Source organism: Schistocerca serialis, chromosome 9, assembly GCF_023864345.2.
Source record: "Schistocerca serialis cubense isolate TAMUIC-IGC-003099 chromosome 9, iqSchSeri2.2, whole genome shotgun sequence".
Taxonomy (NCBI): Eukaryota; Metazoa; Arthropoda; class Insecta; order Orthoptera; family Acrididae; genus Schistocerca; species Schistocerca serialis.
The window spans coordinates 206,183,580-206,193,861 of record NC_064646.1 but is presented as its reverse complement, the minus strand read 5'-3'; positions in this window follow the sequence as shown (position 1 = coordinate 206,193,861).

Genomic DNA, 10,282 nt, shown 5'->3' with positions numbered 1-10,282 from the left:
AGTCCACATCTGCCCCTGGACATGTCTTACAATTTAAAACCTGGTTCCTAAATCTCTGTCTTACCATTATATAATCTATCTGATACCTTTTAGTATCTCCAGGGTTCTTCCATGTATACAACCTTCTTTCATGATTCTTAAACCAAGTGTTAGTTATGATTATGTTGTGCTCTGTGCAAAATTCTACCAGGCGGCTTCCTCTTTCATTTCTTAGCCCCAATCCATATTCACCTACTATGTTCCCTTCTCTCCGTTTTCCTACACTCGAATTCCAGTCACCCATGACTATTAAATTTTCGTCTCCCTTCACAATCTGAATAATTTCTTTTATTTCATCATACATTTCTTCAATTTCTTCGTCATCTGCAGAGCTAGTTGGCATATAAACTTGTACTACTGTAGTAGGTGTGGGCTTCGTATCTATCTTGGCCACAATAATGCGTTCACTATGCTGTTTGTAGTAGCTTACCTGCATTCCTATTTTCCTATTCATTATTAAACCTACTCCTGCATTACCCCTATTTGATTTTGTGTTTATAACCCTGTAGTCACCTGGGCTACATGTTGGTCTCATAATAGACATTCCTACGATCACCGTAATGGTATTTGTCCTGGTAAAATCACCTCATTCAGAGGTAATATTGTACTTCGATTTGTAAAGCGGGTAGAGCTTTTAACATGGATACTTGTGTGGACCTGTAGAACCAAGACCACTTGTGACAGTAACATACAGTAGTTGTTGCGATCGAGTTTTTTTAACATCTGGTCGATTACGTCTCTCTTTCTAGGACACGGTGGTAGGACTCGCAAGAAAAAAAACTTATGAGACATGTTCACCCATGGCTAATTTTGTCTCAGTTTTATTTCGTATCGTAGGCAATCAGTTAGTAGGTGATGCGTGATAGGTCCGAGTTTGAGCGTCAGGTTTATAAAGTATGTGTTTGTGTAAAGGAAATGACTATGTCCAGTCGTAAGGAGGGTATGGATTTGACAGTAGGGGATGCGTGATAGGTCCGAGTTTGAGCGTCAGGTTTATAAAGTATGTGTTTGTGTAAAGGAAATGACTATGTCCAGTCGTAAGGAGGGTATGGATTTGACTTGGAGTACTGTGATAGCAAAGGAAAGAGTATATCGAGTCATAAGAAAGCTATTTCCAGAGCCACTTTGCTCATTGTCGAATGATGTTCATTGAGACCGCGATCGTAAGATGGGCGGCTTTCGTGATCAAGTGCAAATTTCAAAAGATTGTATATTGTAAGATGTATACATTGCCAGCGATGGGCGAGGCATGACAGAATCTCTGACCAGAGAGTAGTTTATCGTTAGCTGTTGCTAGTCTGCGCTTGACCGCGCGAGTCGACAGTAGTAGTGGTCTGTCGACAGTAGTAGTAGCGAGACAGTAGTAGTAGCAGTCAGTCCGGTAGTAGTCGTCAGTCCGAGCTGGTCCGTGCTAGTCGGCGGGAGTCGGCATGCGTCGGCTGTGTGCTCTGCTCGCGACTCTGGTCAGGACTCTGGAGGATGAGTATTGTTGTAGAAGGTAAAGAAGCAGCCTTGCGCATATTTAATAGTGTATGTTAATTGTAATTTAATTTGTTCAAAGAAATGCCCCAATAATAATTTTTATAATATAAAGCAACTCTTTTAAAGAAAAGCATTCATTTCAATTTAAAGAATTTCCAATGCATTATCATTGCATCCAAAAATAAAAATAAAAATATATATACGCCAGCATTGCACGAAGCTGTGCCAAAAAAAAATCTCCATGTAAGAGCAGATATATATATATTCGCAGTTTTTATTGAGGTAAGAATTTTTTGCTTTTTTTATTCAGAATACAGGGCCGAAGGTCAGCGCTGCTGTCCTCATAAAATTTATCAGGTTACAGAACCTTTTTTATTAATTTTGGTGTTTAGGAATTTTTCTATTACGAATTTGACATTAAATGAGAAAAGAATTTTGTGGGAATATTAAGTGTGAATGCATTCTTTGCACAGAGACTATAAATCGGAGCCAGTTTTGTTCAGAGTTTACAGTATTAGAAAAATTCATTTAGTTTTAGTTTTGTGGGGAGTTTACACATGGCTCACATTTTCATTTAATTATTAAATGTTGCGGGGAGGTTACACTTGGCGACATCCGGCCAGGTTCGTATTTCTTCGTGAATCTTCTGAGAAGTAGTCATATATCTGCTCTTATTTACTTAAATGTAGTTTGCATCTGGCGCAACGCATTTACTAATTTGTCACTTTTTCTTTCACAGATCATCGGCAATTTGTTGCTCTTTGTTGTCTTTGTGTTTGTTGCATTTTTGCATTGTCTTTGTTTCAATTGTGAATAATTCTGATTTGTGAAAAAGGCCGCGAAAAACTGTTAACAGTACATCGCGATGTGTAATGAGTGAAATGCTGACTCAAATAATTTGACCGATAGTGTTTGCGACACTCAGTGTAATGATGACAATCCTTCATTTACAGACAATCAGGGCCTACTGACCACTAGTAACAATTTTTATCCTAATGATGAGCAAACGAATTCAATTGTGTCGTCTGTTAATTTAGCGACAATGGATGACGCGGCGCGTTCTGTTGCAATGAACGCTGCCCAGCTTGACACGCCCGGTTTCCAAAGTTTACGTAATGAACAGATTATTATTTCTAACGAAAATGGACAGTGTACTCAAAATACGGCAGATTTATTTAATTCCGGTGTAGTGACCAACAGTGCACATCCGATTAGCAAACATTTTCGAGAATCACAGAATAACCAAATGGTTACACAAAACGTGACAATTGCAGGTACGCCATCAAACAGCACAGAGAATGCAGCAGCTAATTTTAGCATGGATCGAGTTATAGCATTAATGTACAACTTAATAAACAACTTAGTGAAAATCTCATACAACAAATTAGTGAAGATTTGAAACAACAACTTAACAACCATTACAAACAACTTATGAAAATTTCGACAACCATTGCAAACAACTTAATGAACTAATTAATGAAAGTTTCAAACCGTCGAATGAAAAACACGACAACCTTAACGAACAGAATAAACAACTTAGTGAACAGATTACTGCCGTTACCGTGCAACGTCATAATACTAAAGAACAATTACGTGACGAAATTAAGGTTTGTGCTAGTAACAGTAGTGAAGAAATTAGATCTGTTGTACAAGAATTAAAGAATAGACATGCAGGCACAACAGAATCATTTAGAAATGAAATTAATGCAGTCACTGAACAATGTTCAGAAAACGCAACACAGATACGCGACGAGTTTAATTTAAAGTGACCAGAACTTTCACACACTGTGGATACGGAAGTCGATAAGAAATGTGAACAACAGAACCGCCTAATTGACGAACGTTTTAAAACAACAGAAATGAAAAATTTTTCAGTCACTAACACGTCGCAGCAGACGCCACTTTGCGAACATTTGTCAGACTCACACAGCCAGTACAACTTAAGTAATTTACAGAGACTACGCGACTTAGAATCCGAATAGATACAAACAGGTTCTTATGTAATCGTGAACATGTTCACACATTCAGTGACGATAACGTTGATTATAAGCAATTTGTATCTGTAAAAAAATCTAAGGTATTTGAATATGACAGAGCATGGGTACACGCTGTGAACTGGATACGTCGATTTATTTTTGTACTTTCACCGCCATTACCTGTAATGCAGAAACTAGAATTAGTAAGGATACAGCAATTTGCTTCTGATTTTTCAGCGCCATTGCATGTAACGCAAAAGCTAAAATTTATTTGCAGCGCATAATAGACCTCAGGGGATTCATTACGCTTTAATGAATATGTGCCGTAGTGTGCACAGGGCCCCGAGCCGTAGTAGTGCTGTTTCATCTTTAGTTTTCTGCACTGCTGCCTTCTCGTCTACTATCCTTTATATCCATCAAAACAGCTCTTCAACTATTGCTCTATCTGGTATTAAGAATGAGTAAAGAAAACCCTATAAGACAAGTTTTACCGAAAGTGACAGTTATCATTAGACGCTCCAGAAATGACAACCATGAGAACTTTAATACCTGACAAAAATTTAATCATCAGTATGTGTGAAATTATCAGCAACAGCAACCACATTTTGGTAACAATAGACGTTTTTCACCGCAATAGCAACAAAACCAAGCGGTTAGCATACCTAACCAACAATGTAATGTACAAGGTCAACCGAGCTTTAATGTTTCGCCGCGTGCACGTATAGCATCAGCTCCAACAAATAGTAACGCACAGCAACAAGGAAATCAGTACGCACAGAAAACACACTATTTCAATTCCTATCGCAATGCACCGTATAGAAATGATTATCACGACAGACGTAAAAATAATGAGCACAATTTTCAGCGTACGTTTAATAACAGTCGATCTCATCAGCAGCAAGAACATCAGCAACAACATATTATCATGAATGAACCAGACAGTAGGTATCATCCAGAACGTAATACGTCTGGAAGAAATAACAGAACAGTTCAAATAGTTGAAATGCCACAGCAACCTCCCGAAAATAATAACGCGTCAGATAGAATTTGACTAGATACAGTACAGGTTGCATTTTCCAGTAACGCAAGCAATACTTTTGACACACAGAATCTTCTTCACGAGAATGTTATTTGAAACATGCTTTGTTGAATGCACCACTTTTATCGCACCCAGATCTTACCAGAAATTTTTCCATTCCCACCGACAGCTCTAACACCGCTTTAGGCGTACACATTTTTCAGGAAATTGAAGAAGATGGCACTACAGTAATTAAAAACATAGCCCTTGCGAGTCGCATTCTGTCACCTGCTGAACGCAATTATTCTGTTACAGAACTTGAAACATTATGTGTTGTATGGGCTTTTACCAGATTTAGGCATTTTCCTTATGGAAGACACACTACCGTTTACACAGATCATAGAGCGATACAATTTTTACTTTCGGCTAAATTTACACACGACAGATTAAGTAGATGGAGACTTTATTTGCAGGAATTTAATTTCACAATTGTTCACATTCCCGGCACACAAAATATTGTAGCAGACGCACTATCTCGTTCTCTCAGCAACAATCAGCAAGACATCGCAACCAACTTCTGCAAAGCAAATTTCAGCGTCATGTACATTCAACAAGTTGCATTTGAAAATTTTATTTCGTCGTCATTACAAGACATAGCACAAGAGCAGAATAGAGACAACGTATGGAAAGAAATTAAACACCTTTGGCAAGATAGGAATAATGTTACCATTAGAAACCATTACACTATACGCAATAACATTCTGTTTCGCCGCTCTCACCCTGACAGCAACAATTGGTTATTATGCATTCCTGACGAACTTGTTAACATATGAATCTGGTATACTCATTTAAGTTACGCACATTACGGAGTCAGAAAATGTTTTCTTATGCTGAGACAGAACTGTTATTTTACCAACATGGCGAAACGTATACGACGAGTTTTAGCGTCATGTAAAATCTGCCAGAAAGCTAAATCAGACACGACTTCACATATTCCTCCATTACATCCCATTGTACCTGTTAAATTGAGACATATGGCCGCTGTAGACACTTTTGGTCCGATTCCCAGAACTAATAGAGGTTTTTGCTACGTCTTTGTCGCTGTTGAACTCACTTCAAAATTTGTTACCTCCACTCCGTTACGCAAAGCTACCGCTAAAACTGTTTTGAAAGCATTTGTAAAGCATTTTCTATTTCATGTAGGGCATGTGTTGAAAGTAATTTCCGACAATGGACCACAGTTTCGATCTGCTATGTGGACACGTATGTTACGAGCTAGAAACATTTCTCCGATCTATATATATCCAGGTACCATGCTTCTTCGAACCCTTGTGAACGATTAATGAAAGAAATTGGTAAACTGTGTAGAATATACTGCCATAAAAAACATATTGATTGGGACACACACATACTCTCATTCCAGGATGTAATTAATTCCATACCAAATGAATCTACTATGCTATCTCCGTCTGTTATAATGAAAAATGTTGAACCACCTAACAAAATTAAAGAATTAGTGACCTTTCCTACATCTCGTCGACTACGACACCATGAAATAATTGACATTGCGCTGAACAACATCAAACGTGCCGCAGAGCGCCGGAGAAGACAGCAAAAACAGGTTTGTACACGCCGTGACTTTCACATTGGACAGAAGATATTAGTACGTACACACTATTTATCCAACAGAGGAAAAGGTAGGTGTAGTAAATTTGAACTTCTATACGCAGGTCCGTATCGGATTCGCAGCATTCCTCACCCCAATGTAGTACACGTCGAAACTTTGAGAACCAGAAAAAGCAAAGGGAACCACCACGTCTCCAACATCAAACCTTTTATTGAATGAACATACTTTATGATTTATCACACTGTAATGCCATTTCTTAATTTTTTTATGACCACTTATGCAATTATATTCACATGAACACTTACTGATGATTATCGTATTTTTTTCTTGGCAAGTGCCCGACAAGGTAAGGTTAGCAGGTCGCTCTTCTTGTCGTTACACATGAGAGCGTGCATATTTTTCCAGATGAACTTACACATTTTATGACCACTTATGCAATTATATTTATGTGACTACTTACTGATGATTGTCGTATTTTTTCTTGGCAAGTGCCCGGCAAGGTAAGGTTAGCAGGTCGCTTTTCTTGTCGTTTCACATCAGACTGTGCACATTTTCCATTTTTCATGCATGTATGATTGTTTTCCTGTTTTGTTTGTGTGCACTATGAAATATTCAAGATATAACAAACACCAATTGACTTTGACTTTTTGCCTTATGATATCTCAACATCGTGACTATCTTACTTTTTTTTTTTTTTGCTGCTACATTGTAATACTCTGCGTACATTTTTGCACCTGTACACTGTCTGTGTTTTTGATATATTACGTTTTCCGTCATGCTATGCTGTATGCTCAATTATATAACTAGAAACCAGTTTCTATTTAATGGGTATATGATTTAAATGCAAGACATTAATCTTTGTTCATCATTTTCAGAAAGAAATCACGTGTAAAAGAAATAAATTAAATAGAAATGGGAATTTCACCTTCGGAATGAACGAAAGAAGATGCAATACCTCGTGAGGAAGAGTAAATGGATCAGAATTAACAAGCATTAACAAGAATATACTATACACATCGTAGAATAGCAGTCTTAACTAATTTTTTCTTTCAGAATACGAGGCGATTGATGCAGGCTGTCAGACAGAACTACACATCTTAGTTTTAGTGATGAAATATGCTAGAAATAAGGAATAGTTGTATAATGAATAATGAAGTGACTTTTTTGCAGATGATAATGAATGGTGATGAATAATGATGAAGAATATGCTACTATGGATAACGAAGTTTTTCTTTACGGGTGATGATAATAATGGAGTTATGATTATATGGATAATGAAGTTTTTTCTTTACAGATGAGGCTAATGTTGAAGTTTAAGTATTTATGCTATGTAGTTATTTAAGTATTTGTTGCAGTTCGTTTTGACAGTATTCTTATATCGCATAGTATGATGACTGAAGGTTTTGGAAAGGACAGCTAGAGAACATATATATTTTTATACACATTTCACTACCTGTTAATTCGAAGTTCACTACTTTTCACCGAGCGAGGTGGCGCAGTGGTTAGCACACTGGACTCGCATTCGGGAGGACGACGGTTCAATCCCGCGTCCGGCCATCCTGATTTAGGTTTTCCGTGATTTCCCTAAATCGATCCAGGCAAATGCCGGGATGATACCTTTGAAAGGGCACGGCCGACATCCTTCCCTAATCCGATGAGACCGATGACCTCGCTGTTTGGTCTCTTCCCCCCAAACAAACAACAACAACAACTACTTTTCAGCATAATATGCGTTTCTTCTTTCAGTTTAATAATCCATTTTGCAGGAGAAATTATTCATGAAATTAATTTGCTATAAGCAGTTGTTCATTAAACCTATGTCATTTATGAATGTGATCACATACACTCTACTTGTTTCATAATCTTGCTACAGCTGACTCATGACGAATGACGTTGCACATCTTCATTTGCAGCAGTGACTCAAAAGCAAATATTGTTATTATTTATCGATCCCAACGCAATGCATTGCTAGCACAAAAAAAATGCTTTGTAACTGGCCAATGAATGCCACTGATTACTGTTATAAGATGACCTATGATGCCAATGATTACTATAATTAAGTGAATTATGTTAATACTATGCCATTTATTAGCTCCTGTTTTGAATGATGACTTCTGATGGTTTGTAGCTGGACAATGAGTGCCAATGTTCTCTGTAAACAAACGATTTATGAACATTATTCTGTAATACTATGCCATAATTAGCTCCTGTTTTGAATGATGACTTCTGATGGTTTGTAGCTGGGCAATGAGTGCCAATGCTCTCTGTAAACAAACAATTTATGAACATTATTCTGTAATACTACATACATGGTACAGAAATGTTCAGTAACTGGGTGATGAGTGCCACCAATTACTCAAATCAGTTGTTAGACTAGTGTAATTCTCAATGAAGACTATTATGTGACTTAATGTCCTTCACCTTCTGACCTAATTACCAGAAATTACTGTAATATCCATTTGTAATGTGTATCCTCATGATCATGGAGCACTATATTTGGTTTTTGCACTAATTCTACGTTGGTGTACCTTACAACAACGTGGTGTTGACACGACATGCTGTCCACCACCTTGAGCGATGGAGATGTTATTATGGTCCCACTGTTTGGTGTAACTAATGTACTACCAAAATGATAACATGGAATATTACTACGACATTTCAGTGTCTTGGCTACACTGATTAATACTTCAAGGAAAAGAACTTCAGATTGTCTCACTTGGTGTTGTGCTTCTGTAGAAAGATATGGACTTTCAGTGCAGCTGCGGCTAACCTAAAGTGCTACAACCATGACGCAATCCTTCCCATTCCTATCCTAGTTCTTGCAAAATAGTAAAGAAAAGTATATACAGTGCGTGTGCACTTTTGTCATTTGTTAGTGTGATTTGTACTCATTCCGTATACATTTTGTGATTTGCTGATATGTTGTGAACTACACAGCGTGTGCACTTTTTGTCATTTGTTAACATGATTTGTACTCATTGCATATACATTTTGTGATTTGCTGATATGTTCTGTACAACAGTGCGTGTGCACTTTCGTCATTTTGTTAACATGATTTCTATTCATTGCATATACATTTTGTGATTTGCTGATATGTTCTGAACTGCAGTGCGTGTGCACTTTATGTCATTTGTTAATATGATTTGTATTCATTGCCTTTACATTTTGTGATTTCCTGATATGTTCAGTACTACAGTGCGTGTGCACTTTATGTCATTTGTTAATAAGATTTGTACTCATTGTGTATACATTTTGTCTTTGCTTGATATGTTCTGTACTCTGTGCATGTGCACTATATTTTACTTCATGTTCTGCACCTACTTATCTGTATATATTCTGTGATTGGAAAGTTAGATAATTAAGAAAAATTTGTTGCTCATGATAAGTCCAATTGACTCACCATCGCTGCCAAATTTTTGCCCCCTCAATGGAGGGTTATGTAAGATGTATACATTGCCAGCGATGGGCGAGGCATGACAGAATTTCTGACCAGAGAGTAGTTTATCGTTAGCTGTTGCTAGTCTGCGCTTGACCGCGCGAGTCGACAGTAGTAGTGGTCTGTCGACAGTAGTAGTGGTCTGTCGACAGTAGTAGTAGCGAGACAGTAGTAGTAGTAGTCAGTCCGGTAGTAGTCGTCAGTCCGTGCTGGTCCGTGCTAGTCGGCGGGAGTTGGCATGCGTCGGCTGTGTGCTCTGCTCGCGGCTCTGGTCAGGACTCTGGAGGATGAGTATTGTTGTAGAAGGTAAAGAAGCAGCCTTGCGCATATTTAATAATGTATGTTAATTGTAATTTAATTTGTTCAAAGAAATGCCCCAATAATAATTTTTATAATATAAAGCAACTGTTTTAAAGAAAAGCATTCATTTCAATTTAAAGAATTTCCAATGCATTGTCATTGGATCCAAAAATAAAAAATAAAAATATACGCCAGCATTGCACGAAGCTGTGCCAAAAAAAAATCTCCATATAAGAGCAGATATATATATATATATATATATTCGCAGTTTTTATTGAGGTAAGAATTGTTTGCTTTTTTTATTCAGAATACGGGGCCGAAGGTCAGCGCTGCTGTTCTCATGAAATTTATCAGGTTACAGAACCTTTTTTATTAATTTTGGTGTTTAGGAATTTTTCTATTTC